The sequence below is a fragment of the Stenella coeruleoalba genome (assembly GCF_951394435.1).
Source record: "Stenella coeruleoalba genome assembly, chromosome: 7".
In the NCBI taxonomy this organism is placed as follows: domain Eukaryota; kingdom Metazoa; phylum Chordata; class Mammalia; order Artiodactyla; family Delphinidae; genus Stenella; species Stenella coeruleoalba.
Window position 1 is genome coordinate 10,857,143 of NC_137153.1, and position 13,871 is coordinate 10,871,013.

At 44.5% G+C, this 13,871-nt stretch overlaps 1 long non-coding RNA gene across 2 annotated transcripts in view; it reads right to left on the reverse strand.

The window, feature by feature from the left end:
* Positions 1-9,617: 9,617 nt before the first annotated feature.
* LOC307189641 overlaps positions 9,618-13,871 on the reverse strand; it is a 91,901-nt gene continuing 87,647 nt past the window's right edge. For both annotated transcript variants that reach the window (XR_013829259.1, XR_013829260.1), the window contains one exon: positions 9,618-10,287. This is a non-coding gene — a long non-coding RNA (uncharacterized lncRNA). The remainder of the gene's footprint in view (positions 10,288-13,871) is intronic.

The following is a 13,871-nucleotide window of genomic DNA, read 5'->3' on the forward strand; positions in this document are numbered from 1 at the left end:
ACGTGCCGCGGAGCGGCTGGGCCCGTGAGCCATGGCCGCTGAGCCTGCGCGTCCGGAGCCTGTGCTCCGCAACGGGAGAGGCCACAACAGTGAGAGGCCCGCGTACCGCCAAAAAAAAAAAAAAAAATACAGTATTCAAAGTCAGCGTCTTATAAACAGCACATTGACCGTTCCATTTTCTTTTTCTAGATGATTGTCACATATCCAGGTGTTCGGGTGCTCCATTTTCTTGAGTTGTCAGATCCTTGAGAGCAGCAAAATGCTGCATTTGTCAGATAAACCAAGATAAAGCTACTCCAGTAAGCCTGCTGCCAACCTCCCACTTAAGAATGGGAGGTCTTATGATTCCAACAGCCTTGGAAGGAAGAGACATAAAGAAATGTTTTTGAAGCCTGCAGACTTAAGGCTCATTTTAAGAATAATTCTAAGGAGCAGAGATGTCAAACATTTAGGTTTGATAGACAGTCTTCAGCAATTCTGGGCAATTCAAAAGAGGTACAGAGGAAAAACTGGTTCTTGCTCTCAGATGCAATATTAATAGATTCTTATCTGGAATATATTTTTCGCTATTATATAATCTGTGGCCTGAAAACAGACTGAATGATGCTGGCAAGAGTAATTTACAAGATGAAAACAAGGGAAAGGACAAGAAATACTGATCAAAGAGACAATGTTACAAATAAAAGGCTTCTCCTGAATTAAGAAAAAAAGATGGCATTTGAACTGAACAACCAACCAATAACTTGGACAGTTAGCAAACCTCTTAATTTCCACTGCATTAGATACTTAAATTGATCTTGGGAAAATGTTTTTTGCTCAGGCATTTATGGTAATTTAATTGTTCCTTATTATATGCTCAACAGTATTTTAGAAATTGTAGCTACTACAGAAAATTCATTTTATCTCTTCAACTTGGGCCAAGAACAGGTTTATTTTATTTTTTGAAACATTAAAGAGAAAGAGCAGTAAGAGTAACATAAATGTGTTGTAAGTAACAGCAGGTGTCACCAAAACGTCTATAAATAAGGGCTGGAGAGGGTGTAGGAAGAAATCCTAGTGCACTGCTGGTGGGAATGGAAACTGGTGCAGTCACTGCGGAGAACAGCATGGAGGTCGCTCAAAAAAACCCCACAAAAACCTGAGCTACCACAGAATCCTACAATTCCACTCCTGGGTATACATCCAAAAAAGACAAAAACACTAACTCAAAAAGACACGTGCACCCCAATGATCACAGCAGCCAAGACATGGCAGCAATGAAATATTACTCAGCCATAAATAAAGAAGAATGAAATAATGCCATTTGCAGCAACATGGATGGGCCTGGAGGGGATTATGTTAAGTGAAGTAAGTCAGACAAAGATAAATACTGTATGATATCACTTATATGTGGAATCTAAAAATACAACAAATTGGTGAATATAACAAAAAAGAAGCAGACTCACAGATATAGAGAACGAACTAGCAGTTACCAGTGGAGACAAGGAAAGGGAGAAGGGCAATGTAGGGGAGGGATTAAGAGTATAGACTATTGGGTGTAAGATGGGCTCAAGGATGTATTATACAACACAGGCAATATTTTGTAATAACTGTAAATATAAAGTTACCTTTAAAAATGGTATAAAAATAAAAAATTAAAAGTCAGCACTTCCGGAAAAAAAAAAAAAATTAACAGTAGAGCTAAAGGTGAACCAGAAGAAGGGAAGCAAGTGTAGGGTTAGGAAATCTATTGTACATTCCTGACGTCATGCAGGACTGACTGCACCTACCCCATCTCAGACTGAAGGTTCCAGTCCGATGTTTAAAGACCCTGAAGGGAGAAATTTGCCCTGTTTCTACAGTGTTTTCAATGATTGCATGAGCCAGTGAGGGGTTATCTGAGTAAAGCAGAGAGTAACCTCAGGTTTCTCTCACTCCCTCCCTGCCTTAGTCTGTTCGGGCTGCTGTAACAGACCACCACAGACGGGGTGGCTTAGAAACAACAGGAGTCTATTGCTCAGTCTGGAGGCTGGAAGTGCAAGGCCGAGGTGCCAGCAGATTTGTACCAGCCTTCCTGTGACTGCTGATCCCATCCATGAGCGCGCCACTCACGGCCCCCGAAAGGCTCCACTGACAAATGCCGCCACATTAGGGATTAGGCTTCCACACATGGATTTTTTTTTTTTTTTTTTCACTGTGCGGGCCTCTCACTGTCGTGGCCTCTCCCGTTGCGGAGCACAGGCTCTGGACGTGCAGGCTCAGCAGCCATGGCTCACGGCCCCAGCCGCTCCGCGGCATGTGGGATCTTCCCGGACTGGGGCACGAACCGGTGTCTCCTGCATCGGCAGGCGGACTCTCAACCGCTGCGCCACCAGGGAAGCCCCCACATATGGATTTTGAGGAGACAAACATTCAGGCTATGGCACTCCCATGATGAAGAAGGGCGTGCATGAGTCTGTGTGTGTGAGTGTGAGTGTGTGTGTGTCTGAGAGTAAATGTGTGTTTAGACCAATGCTCCTGTCCATTAATGAGAGTAATTGAGGGATGACTGAATTATGATTAAAATTCTACACTGCAGAGTTACCATTAACAAAGTCTGAAATCATAACCAGGACTTGGAATTCTCTAGAGTGAATACATTAAAACTGCCCTCATGGGTGAGGATGCATGGATGCCTTTTATAGGAACGATCACTGGCAATTGCTATGGGCTTGATGCCATTCTGTGCAATTAATGTGTATCCTACTTAATTCTTACAAGAGCCCTAATGCAGTTGGTATCACCTGCCCGCTACAGATTAAAAACAAAAAAACAAAAAAACAACTGCAGCAAAGATCAGTTATTAATAACCTTCTGAGACATATTGTGAGTAAAGCCAGGTATGAACCTGGATAAATTGGCTTTAGAGTTCTTAGATTCTGAACCACTGTACTGTCTACCCCCCCCCCCCAGAACATTTCTATGAATTAAACCAAGGGCACTCTAGAAACAACAGTGGGTAGAGCACAAGAAAGGTGTCATGGTTATTTGGTCACTCTCCTAGGATCCAGATTTAAGTCTTTAGCCAGCTAGAGGGGCAGCTCGCTGACTTCGAGCGTTTTCATAGAACTGATGGCAGGTGAGAAACATGTTGGCCCCGGGGAAGCTTCCAGGGTTTACTAAGCAGAGGGGAGAGCCGCCTCTGTTTCTTTACTGGTGATGGGCTTTACCACGTATTATGATTCTAGGACCACCGTGGAGGAACGAAACATCATCAAAACGGCTATTTATATCTTTGTTCTTAGTTGAGAAAGTGCATTTTATAATGTGCAAGATTTGGTTGACTTTGCTAACCCAGCTGTGAAGTTTAAAATATGATCATTATATCATTGTTTTATGTCGTAGCTCACATGTGGAAAGCAATTTTCCAGTTTTCAGTTCTGAAAAACAGTATATTTCATCCATCATTTAGATACTTTGGTGCTTTTTCCCCCTCCTGTGTTCTTAAAGGCCGCTTTTTGAGACTGCTCCTGAATGGAGGTAATTCATGCTTATAAACATCATTTGAATCGAGAGCATCACAGATGTGAAGTCATGTCTTGGGGACCAGGTAATCACGCGTGTTCAGGTGAGCCCCTGACAGGGAGTGCAGGCTTCCTGCAGCAGTGCTGCTCCCAAGGCTATGTGATCGCACAGAGCTGCTTTACTTCTGGCCCAGGATAACTGATCATGAAAATATCCAAATGTAAGATAATAGTTCGTAATGAAAAGATTTAAATAGTAAAGTCTGCGTCTCTGGATCCTAGCTGTGATGAGGTCTCTACCTCGTGTTTCGTAGTAGTTCTTATAAGGAAACGTCTTATTTTCAAAGTGGATCCAGAATATGGGTATATCCTGTTTAAAATACAGATGCTCTTATACCCGGACAAAACTACAATTCAAAAAGATACATGCACCCCAGTGTTCACAGCAGCACTATTTACAATAGCCAAGACTTGGAAACAACCTAAATGTGCATCAACAGATGAATGGATAAAGATGTGGTACATATATACAATGGAATATTACACAGCCATAAAAAAGAACGAAATATTGCCATTTGCAGCAACATGGATGGACCTAGAGATTATCCTACTAAGTGAAGTAAGCCAGACAGAGAAAGATGAATACCATGTGATATCACGTATAGTGTGGAATCTAAAATATGGCACAAATGGACTTACAAAACAGAAATGGACTCAAAGACACAGAGAACAGACTTGTGGTTGCCAAGGAGGGGGAAGGGAAGGAGAGGGAAGGACTGGGTATTTGGGGTTAGTAGATGCAAAACTATTATATACAGGATGGATAAACAACAAGGTCCTGCTGCAGAGCACAGGAGACTATATTCAATATCCTGGGATAAACCATAATAGAAAAGAATCTAAAAGAGAATGTATCTATGTGTATAACTGAGTCACTTTGCTGTACAGCAGAAATTAGCACAACACTGTAAAATCAACCATACTTCAATAAAAAAATAAAATACAGATGCCCTATTTGTAAGCCATTTTCTTGTTCTGACATTGAAAGGCACTTGCAAAAATTACAATCTTCTTATCTTTTACGGTCAGTGAAAGGGGTTTTCAATTAGTTAATAAAATATTCCGGTGAATATTTACTCCATGTTTTAAGTGTGGTTTAATTTTTTTTTTTTTTTTTTTTTGCGGTACGCGGGCCTCTCACTGTCGTGGCCTCTCCCGTTGCGGAGCACAGGCTCCGGATGCACAGGCTCAGCGACCATGGCTCACGGGCCCAGCCGCTCCGCGGCATGTGGGATCTTCCCGGACCGAGGCACGAACCCGTGGCCCCTGCATCAGCAGGCGGCCTCTCAACCACTGCACCACCAGGGAAGCCCTGGTTTAATATTTTTAACGAACAATCACTGATAGTTCCACAGTCTGTATTCTGTTGAAGGAACACTTATTTCTGTTTTCTGATGTTCCCTTCGACGTGGAGAAAGAGCCACTCAGTATAGAACTGGCTTCTCCCCAGCCTCTCGTTCACTCTCCCCGAGAGAGAAGGATTTAATCTGTTTAGTGCGCTTAGGCAGAGGCGCTGGGCACCTGTAACCCCTCCCTCCACTTGCCTGCTTCGGGGACAGCCAACGGTCCCCTCAGCTGCTCCACGCCGTCAGGACACGCCTCGGGTACAGGGCTGCCTGATTCCTTCTAGGGTTTGGTCCTAGGACGTCCATTTGCTGCAGATGTAATCTGTCCACCAGCCGAGGCTTGATCAGTAAGACATGAGAGATTGTGTCTTACTGACTCTTTTGTCTTGTTTCCCAATTGGATCAGGACTCATCGTGGAGGGGAGTCCCGAGCATCTCTGCGCCAGTGGCCCGAGCCTCATGACATGAGCCAGGGCAGGCCACCATGTGGGGTGTGGTGTCTGGCGTGGCAGTGCCATCAGTGCTGGGGATTCTGTGCTAAGTGCAGAGACGCTCTCTGTGGGGAGCTGGGCAGCTCTGGGCCGCTCTGTCCACAGGCAGGGAGCTGCTTCTAAACTGTGACCCTGTTTCTCTAGAGGCAGAAGTGGCTCCCTAGGGCTGAAGCTGAGGTGTTGGCCTTCAGCAAATCTGAGGGGTCCCAGAGGGCAGAGCGAGGAGGGTGCAGTGTTTATGCTAAGCGGGCAAGGCTGAGGCCGGTGTTGATTTCAGGGAGAGGCTCTCCCCTATGGCCTTCAGCGATTAGGGAGCAAACAATATTTGCCTTTTGAAAACAGACGCACCTGGTTTTTGCAGGGGCTCGAGAGCACTGGTGAGATCCCACCTGTACCCACGTGCCAGGCTAGGTAGGCAGCGTGGGGCGGTTGCCTCAGCGTCTATTCTGTCCTTGGGTTGTTGCAGCCCAGGGCAGGAACGGCCCATCCTGAACTCGTGTGGTTTGTCCGTAGCCAGAGGAGCCCCACACCAAGGGCATACACTGTTCGATTCCGCTCATCTGATGCTCCAGAACCAGGCATAACTAATTTATGATGATAGACATCAGAATATTTGGTCTCTTTAGGGGGTCACCGACTGAATCGGAGCTCAGAGGGGGGCCTCTGGGTGCAGGGAAGTTTGACACCTTGATCTCGGTACTGGTTACTCAGCCATATACATGATAAAAATTCACTGATGTGCCTACTTAAAGGCTGTACACTTGATTATATTTCTATTTTAAAAGAAAGCATCTCTCTGAACGTGGATCACACAGAGGACTTAACAGTGCAAACAACTTAGCTGCACGTTCTTTGCATCTGCCCCGTCGGCCCCTTAATTCTCACAGGCTACACAGCCTGTTGTGGGAAAGACCCTGTCAGATCTGTAACAGCTTACTGTTTCCAAGTTTACTTTTATTTAAAAAATTTTTTTAAATTTTTAATGATTTTGTAAAATTGTAGTTAATTTACAATGCTGTGTTAGTTTCAGGTGTATAGCAAAGTGAATATACATATATATAAACATATATGTATATATATGTACTCGTTTGCAGAGCCAATCATAGGCTATTACAAGATATTGAATATAGTTCCCTGTGCTATACAGTAGGTCCTTGTTGTTTATCCGTTGTATGTATTGTAGTCTGTATATGTTAATCTCAAACTCCTAATTTATCTCTCCACTGAGATTTTTAAAAATTATTTTTTTAACATCTTTATTGGAGTATAATTGCTTTATAATGGTGTTAGTTTCTGACTTATAACAAAGTGCATCAGCTATACATATACGTATATCCCCATATCCCCTCCTTCTTGCGTCTCCCTCCCACCCTCCCTAACCAACCCCTCTAGGTGGTCACAAAGCACCGAGCTGATCTCCCTGTGCTATGCGGCTGCTTCCCACTTGCTACCTATTTTACACTTGGTAGTGTATATAATCTCAGTGCTACACTCTCACTTCATCCCAGCTTCCCCTTGCCCCCTCCCCGTGTCCTCAAGTCCATTCTCTACGTCTGCGTCTTTATTCCTGTCCTGCCCCTAGGTTCTTCAGAACCATTTTTTTTTTCCGATTCCATACATATGTGTTACCATACGGTATTTGTTGTTCTCTTTCTGACTTACTTCACTCTGTATGACAGACTCTAGGTCCCTCCACCTCACTACAAATAACTCAATTTCATTTCTTTTTATGGCTGAGTAATATTCCATTGTATATATGTGCCACATCTTCTTTATCCAGTCATCTGTCGATGGACACGTACGTTACTTCCATGTCCTGGCTATTGTAAATAGAGCTGCAATAAACATTGTGGTACATGACACTTTTTGAATTATGGTTTTCTCAGGGTATATGCCCAGTAGCGGGATTGCTGGGTCATATGGTAGTTCTATTTGTAGTATTTTTAAGGAACCTCCATACTGTTCTCCATAGTGACTGTATCAATTTACATTCCCACGAACAGTGCAAGAGGGTTCCCTTTTCTCCATACCCTCTCCAGCATTTACTGTTTGTAGATTTTCTGATGATGCCCATTCTGACCGGTGTGAGGTGACACCTCATTGTAGTTTTGATTTGCATTTCTCTAATGATGAGTAGTGTTGAGCATCCTTTCATGTGTTTGTTGGCAATCTGTATGTCTTCTTTGGAGAAATGTCTATTTAGGTCTTCTGCCCGTTTTTGGATTGGGTTGTTTGGTTTTTTGTTATTAAGCTGCATGAGCTGCTTATAAATTTTGGAGATTAATCCTTTGTCAGTTGCTTCATTTGAAAATATTTTCTCCCATCCGGAGGGTTGTCTTTTCATCTTGTTTATGGTTTCCTTTGCTGTGCAAAAGCTTTGAAGTTTCATTAGGTCCCATTTGTTTATTTTTGTTTTTATTTCCATTTCTCTAAGAGGTGGGTCAAAAGGATCTTGCTGTGATTTATGTCATAGAGTGTTCTGTCTATGTTTTCCTCTAAGAGTTTGATAGTGTCTGGCCTTACCTTTAGGTTTCTAATCCATTTTGAGTTTATTTTTGTGTATGGTGTTCGGGAGTGTTTAATTTCATGCTTTTCCATGTAGCTGTCCGGTTTTCCCAGCACCGCTTACTGAGGAGGCTCTCCTTTGAGATTACTTTTAAATTCCCATTTATTTATTTACACTTGATGCCTTCCTAGTGCCTCCTGGCTGCTCTGGAGACTCACCAGGTATACGTGGTGAAAGGCAGAGGCTCACGGGTGTGAGTGATGACCTGGTGTGTTTCTCCGTGTCCACCACACCACCTGGTGAATCCAAGGCTAGTGGTCCAGGCGTCCCTTCCTCTGGCAGGATGGGTCCCAACCTAGGTCTATTTCTGTACCAGATATAAAATATATGTGCTATATTTCAAATTCCTGCACATGTACAACAATCATCTAAACCAGAGGTTGGCAAACCTTTTCTACAGAGGACCAGAGAGTCAATTTTTTGGTTGTGAGCCATATGATCTCAACTGTGCGTGAAGGCAGACAGACAGATGAGACGGTAATCAGGCAACAGCAAGTGTGTGGATGAATGACCAATCAGAAATCAAGGTTTAGATTCTGGGCTTTTCCAAGCTAGCTGTGTGACTCTGAGCCACTTACTTAACCTCTCTGGATGAGGCTTCACGTAGGACTCATTCCAAGGTATCTACATTTCAAGAGGACACCTAAAGAAGGCAACATTATAACTCAATTTTCAGTGGAGCCAAACGGCACACAGATGAAGGAGTTCATAAGAGCATCTCAGATCAAGTCATGTCAGTATCCTCACCTCGTTTATTATGATGCCCATGTGACCATAGCCACACCGAGCGATGTGAAGGGTTCTGTCAATCACATCCCAACTTTTGAAGCCGATAACAGGCTAGAGAGAGTTTTCAGGCCAAGGAGTAAGATTATTTCTTAATCTCATTTAAAATCCTGTCCAGTCAAAGGATGTAAATACACATTTCCTTCCCCTCAGTGCTTCCAAGCTTTACTCAAGAGTTAAATACTCGCACACGAAAATATGTTCAACATCGTTAGTCATCAGAGAAATGCAAATTAAAACCACAGTGAGATCTCACCTCACACCTGTCAGAATGACTATTATCAAAAAGAACACAAGTAACAAAGGTCGGAGAGGGTGTGGAAAAAAGGGAACCCTCCTGCACTGTTGGTGGGAGTATACATTGGTGCAGCCACTGTGGAAAACAGTATGGAGTTTCCTCAAAAAACTAAAAATCGAACTACCATATGACCCAGCAATTCCATTCCTGGGTATACGTCTGAAAAAAACCAGAAACACTTAAGCGAAAAGATACATGGACCCCAATGTTCACAGCAGCGTTATTTATAATTGCCAAGATATGAAAGCAACCCAAGTGCCCATCAACAGACAAATGGATAAAGAAGATATGGTGTATATAAACAATAGAATATCACTCAGCCATAAAAAAGTGTGAAATTTTGCCATTTTCAACAACATGAATGGACTTGGAGGGCATTATGCTAAGTGAAATAAGTCAGAGAAAAACAAATACTGTGTGACATCACTTATATGTGGAATCTAAAAAATACAACAAACTAGTCAATATAACAAAAAAGAAACAGACGCAGATATAGAAAACTAGTGATTACCAGTGGGGAGAGGGAAGCGGGGAGGGGCAAGCTGGTGGTAGGGGATTAAGAGACACAAACTATTATGTATAAAATAAATAAGCTACGAGGATATATTGTACAGTCCAGGGACTATAGCCAATATTTTATAATAACTATAAATGGAGTATAATCTTTAAAAATTGTGAATCACTATATTGTACACCTGAAACTTATATAATATTGTACATCAACTATATTTCAATTAAAGAAATCCCCCCAAATAAAATTAAGAATTAGCAAACACTCATTTGTTCCATGTTTATATAAAGGAATGGGCAGGCAATTGTTAGAATCATGGCCTTACTGCCTTTAGATTTTACTAATTAAACCAGAATTCACAAAAAATGTCCGCCACATCATGCCGGCCCCAGGGGCTGCATGTGAACAGCCCATAGTAACTGCTCTCTTCTTGGGATGCCCCTTTCCTTTCAGAGTAGGTGAAATGTAGCACAGGTACTCAGGCAAAAGGAAGGAGAAAATGGTGCTTCTGTTGCGTATGTTACCTATTCTTCCCCTGTGGCAACAAATACTTTAAGAGGAAATGACTACGACATCATCCTTCTATTTAAAAGAAACGTGTACCGGTTTTTCTCAGTGCAACCGTGGCCAGTCTGGGCATCGCAGTGTCGCGAGGGTCTCCACGGGGGGTGCGATGTGGGGAGTTTAGCGGCAGGAGGGTGGTGACCGTCCACGGGGCTTCCTTCATGCTTTCACGTAGGGCCGGCCCTGCAGGACACACATGTTCCTTATTTGCAGATTCAAAGGTCATCTTGTTGGAAACAAATTCCGCACCTTGTTCTCCTCCAAACTATTTACACATGAGGAGGGATCATGGTCCATTGGCCAGTTAGCTATCCTTCATTGCCTGGAGGCAGCGGCCTGTGCTCCGGGCTGGGAGCAAGGCCCTTTCACGACCTGACCCTCCTCGACATTTTTTTTTTTTAATTTAATTTTATTTATTTTTTATACAGCAGGTTCTTATTAGTTATCCGTTTTATACATATTAATGTATATATGTCAATCCCAATCTCCCAATTCATCCCACCACCACCACCCTCCCCCCGCTTTTCCCCCCTTGGTGTCCATACGTTTGTTCTCTACAACTGTGTCTCTATTTCTGCCCTGCAAACCGGTTCATCTGTACCATTTTAAAACTTTTAAAATGTTCTTTTTCTCCACGTGCATCTTGACCTGCAGACGTTCCCAGTGGACTCTTGCCCCACGCGCCAATGATGTCCAGTCTGAGTGCCTTTGCACGGGTTCTGCCTTCTCCTTAGATACCCTCGCCCTGGTTCTCTCCTAAGTAAGCACCCCGTCTGCTCAGAGAGCACCGCCTTTGGCGAAGCTCTCTGGCCAGAGACGGGCATTTTCTCCCCACTGCGTGAGGATGGCTGCCGAGGGGTAAACGCTCCTCGGGCATCAGGCTCCCACTAGACTTAGTGCCCCAACAAGGTCTGTCCTCTTTTTGTGCCTGGCCGAGTGGAGAATTTAATAAATGTGCTGGAATGAAGGAATGACCATTTTATACAAGAGAAGATAGTTTAGATTGCTAACATTCTGCTTTCATCACATTAAATTACAAATAGGAGTTATTTTTATTTTATTCATGGTTTTTACTTTCTTTTAAAATTTTATTTTTATTGAGGTATAATGGACATATAACATTATATTAGTTTCAGGTGTATGACACAGTGATTTGCTATTTGTATATACTGCTACACGGTCACCACAGTAAGTTATCATCCATCAGCATCCACAGTTATAATATGTTTTTTCTTGTGATGAGAACCTTTACAGTCTACTCTCTCAGCAACTCTCAAATATGCAACACAGTATTATTAACAGTAGTCACATGCTGTACTTCCCAGGACTTAGTTATTGTATAACTGCAAGTGCGTCCCTTTTGACCCCCTTCACCCCCTTCTGCACTGCCCATGCCCCTCCCAACCTCTGGCAACCACCGATCTGTTCTCTGTACGAACAGGAGTCGTGAGAGGTCAGAGCCTGAGTCTCACTCTTCTTTGCCTTTCTGTGCTCACACAGCGCATGCTGGCGACACTCAACACATATTTGGTGGTTGAAGGGAGGGGCAAGTGGTCGAGCAGGTGATGTGGTGAAACCCCCACTCATCCCCTCACACCACAAAGGAAACAGAGGAAGCTGTGGGCACCTCAGGCCCACAGAAGCAGGTCTGATGAGGTGACAGAAAGGCTAGAGCCATCGCTGCAGAGCTGGCCTGGGTGAGCAGAATAAACATGCCCTCGTGAAGCCCTTAGGACGCTCGGTCATTTATTTAACAAATGTCTACGGAACCACAATTCCTAATCTGAAACTCGTGAGGCCAGACGTGTTTCAGAATTCAGATTTCTTTCAGATTTTAGGACAGTAATATACCATATAGCATGTAAAAACGGGGTCTAGGGCAACACTGTGGAATAAAGCACCTTAATGTTTCTCCAGAAAAGCGTCTTTGCATTTACACCACTTGTGGGATAAACTAAAACAGGCTCATGCAGCTCAGGTCAGGTTTTGACTGTGAAAGCATTCAGGTCAGGTCAGGCTTTGCTGCCAACTGTGTTACCAAACACTTCCTGTTTTCAGAGCTGTTTGGGTTTTCCAATTGTGGATGAGGGATTGCAGAACTATATCCATGATCCTCTGAAACAAACTTTCTCCAGAAGAAGAAACTTAGAAAAGAAGTCAACAAACACACACTCTGTCAGTGATTCCCAATGTGGTTTTACCAAACAAAAGTCATCTCAAAGGATCTTATTAAAATTGGAAGAAAAAATGAATTTAACTGTACTTTTTATTAAAAGATAAACCTTGACATCGCATGTATTAGTCTCAACCAACGGCAAAGTAGATCTGATAAGCAGGATAGAGGGTTTCTAAACCCAAAACAGCTGTTCCTTGCAATCTTCACTGTGGGGAAAGTTGGGGCAGGGGTCGGGGGGTGGGGGCAGAGAAGGAACAAGTGGCAGCGGCTAAAATTAGAGGCCGCTCTGCCCCAGGGCCTGGTGATCAAATTTGTACTGTACCTGCAAGGGCTCCAGAATCATCACTTTCTCCTGTTATTTAATGCCGGACATTCCTTTATCTGTGCAGCATGCATTTCTTCACAGCCCTCCCGCCGCCCCCCGCCCAAAAAAAAAGTGGACACAAGGAGCTCTGCCCCGTGTGAAGGTGCAGAACCAAATCCCCTCCACTGCGTTTCAGGCTCATTGCCTGTCCAGATGGCGTCTGCAGTTTTACCACGAGGTGAAACCCTCTTTAAAAGCTGTCCAGAAAAATACATAATATTCCCCCGGTTGTTCTGGTCCCTGAATGTCTTTAAACTGCTCACCTCCATCCCCAACTCCCCTGGCTTTTGCGGGGAAACCGAGATTCTTCGCACCCTACCAAGGCGACCTGCTAGAGGTTCAGAGAGAGGAGGGGCCTGGAACCCGCGCAGATTGCTGCGCTCACTGGGAACAGGCGTGTCTGCCCCTCTGACTGGAGCCCGGTGCTGTGTCCCCACCCTCCCCGGCCTGGGGCCCCCTGCTCACTCCGTGGAGCCAGCCTCAGGGTCCTTCTGCCTTTAATCTCTGCTTTGATCACTATGGACTCACTAACAAAGAGACCTTCAGGCTTGGCCTGGAGAAAATCTGGGACCTTCCACGGAGACAGCATTTTCGTCCTTGTACCGCCTGTACACGATCGTCAGCCTCTCTTCCGAGCTTCCTCGTAGGACCAGGCATGGCTGGTCCCCTTGCTTCTGCTCCTGTGGGGTCATGCTCATTGCTCATGTGCCAGTGGGGTTACCTGGGCCAAGGCGAGAGAAGGACCCTCCCCTGCTGTCTCTTAGAAGGGGCAACAGGGAACAGGGATCTGCCAGCTGTGTCTAAACACTGAGATAAGGATGCTCAGCACACAGCCCCACCCCTGAGCCTTCTACCTGCCCTGCACTTACAACAGTGGGCATGAGGCTCGTTTTAGGAAAAAGGAAATGGCCATCTGGGTTCGCAGTGCTGGGGCAGAGGGCAGAGGGCAGAGGGGGGGCGCAGAGAGGGAAACTTTACGATTGAAGCATGATCTCCAATTAAAGGATGAAGAACTTCGCCCTCGCACAGAGGGACGTCAGGGTCAAGCAGGTGGGAGAAGGGCCTGCATGGGGCTGGATGATGCGGATGGAACTGAATGATGCGGATGGAACTGAAGATGTTCATCTGCGTGAGGCTGGCCCCCAGGAGCCTGCATCTCTGCGGGGTCCCGGCAGAGGTCAGCTGCGGAAACAAGCTCAGGCTTTAACCCTTTCCCAGATGGTGTCA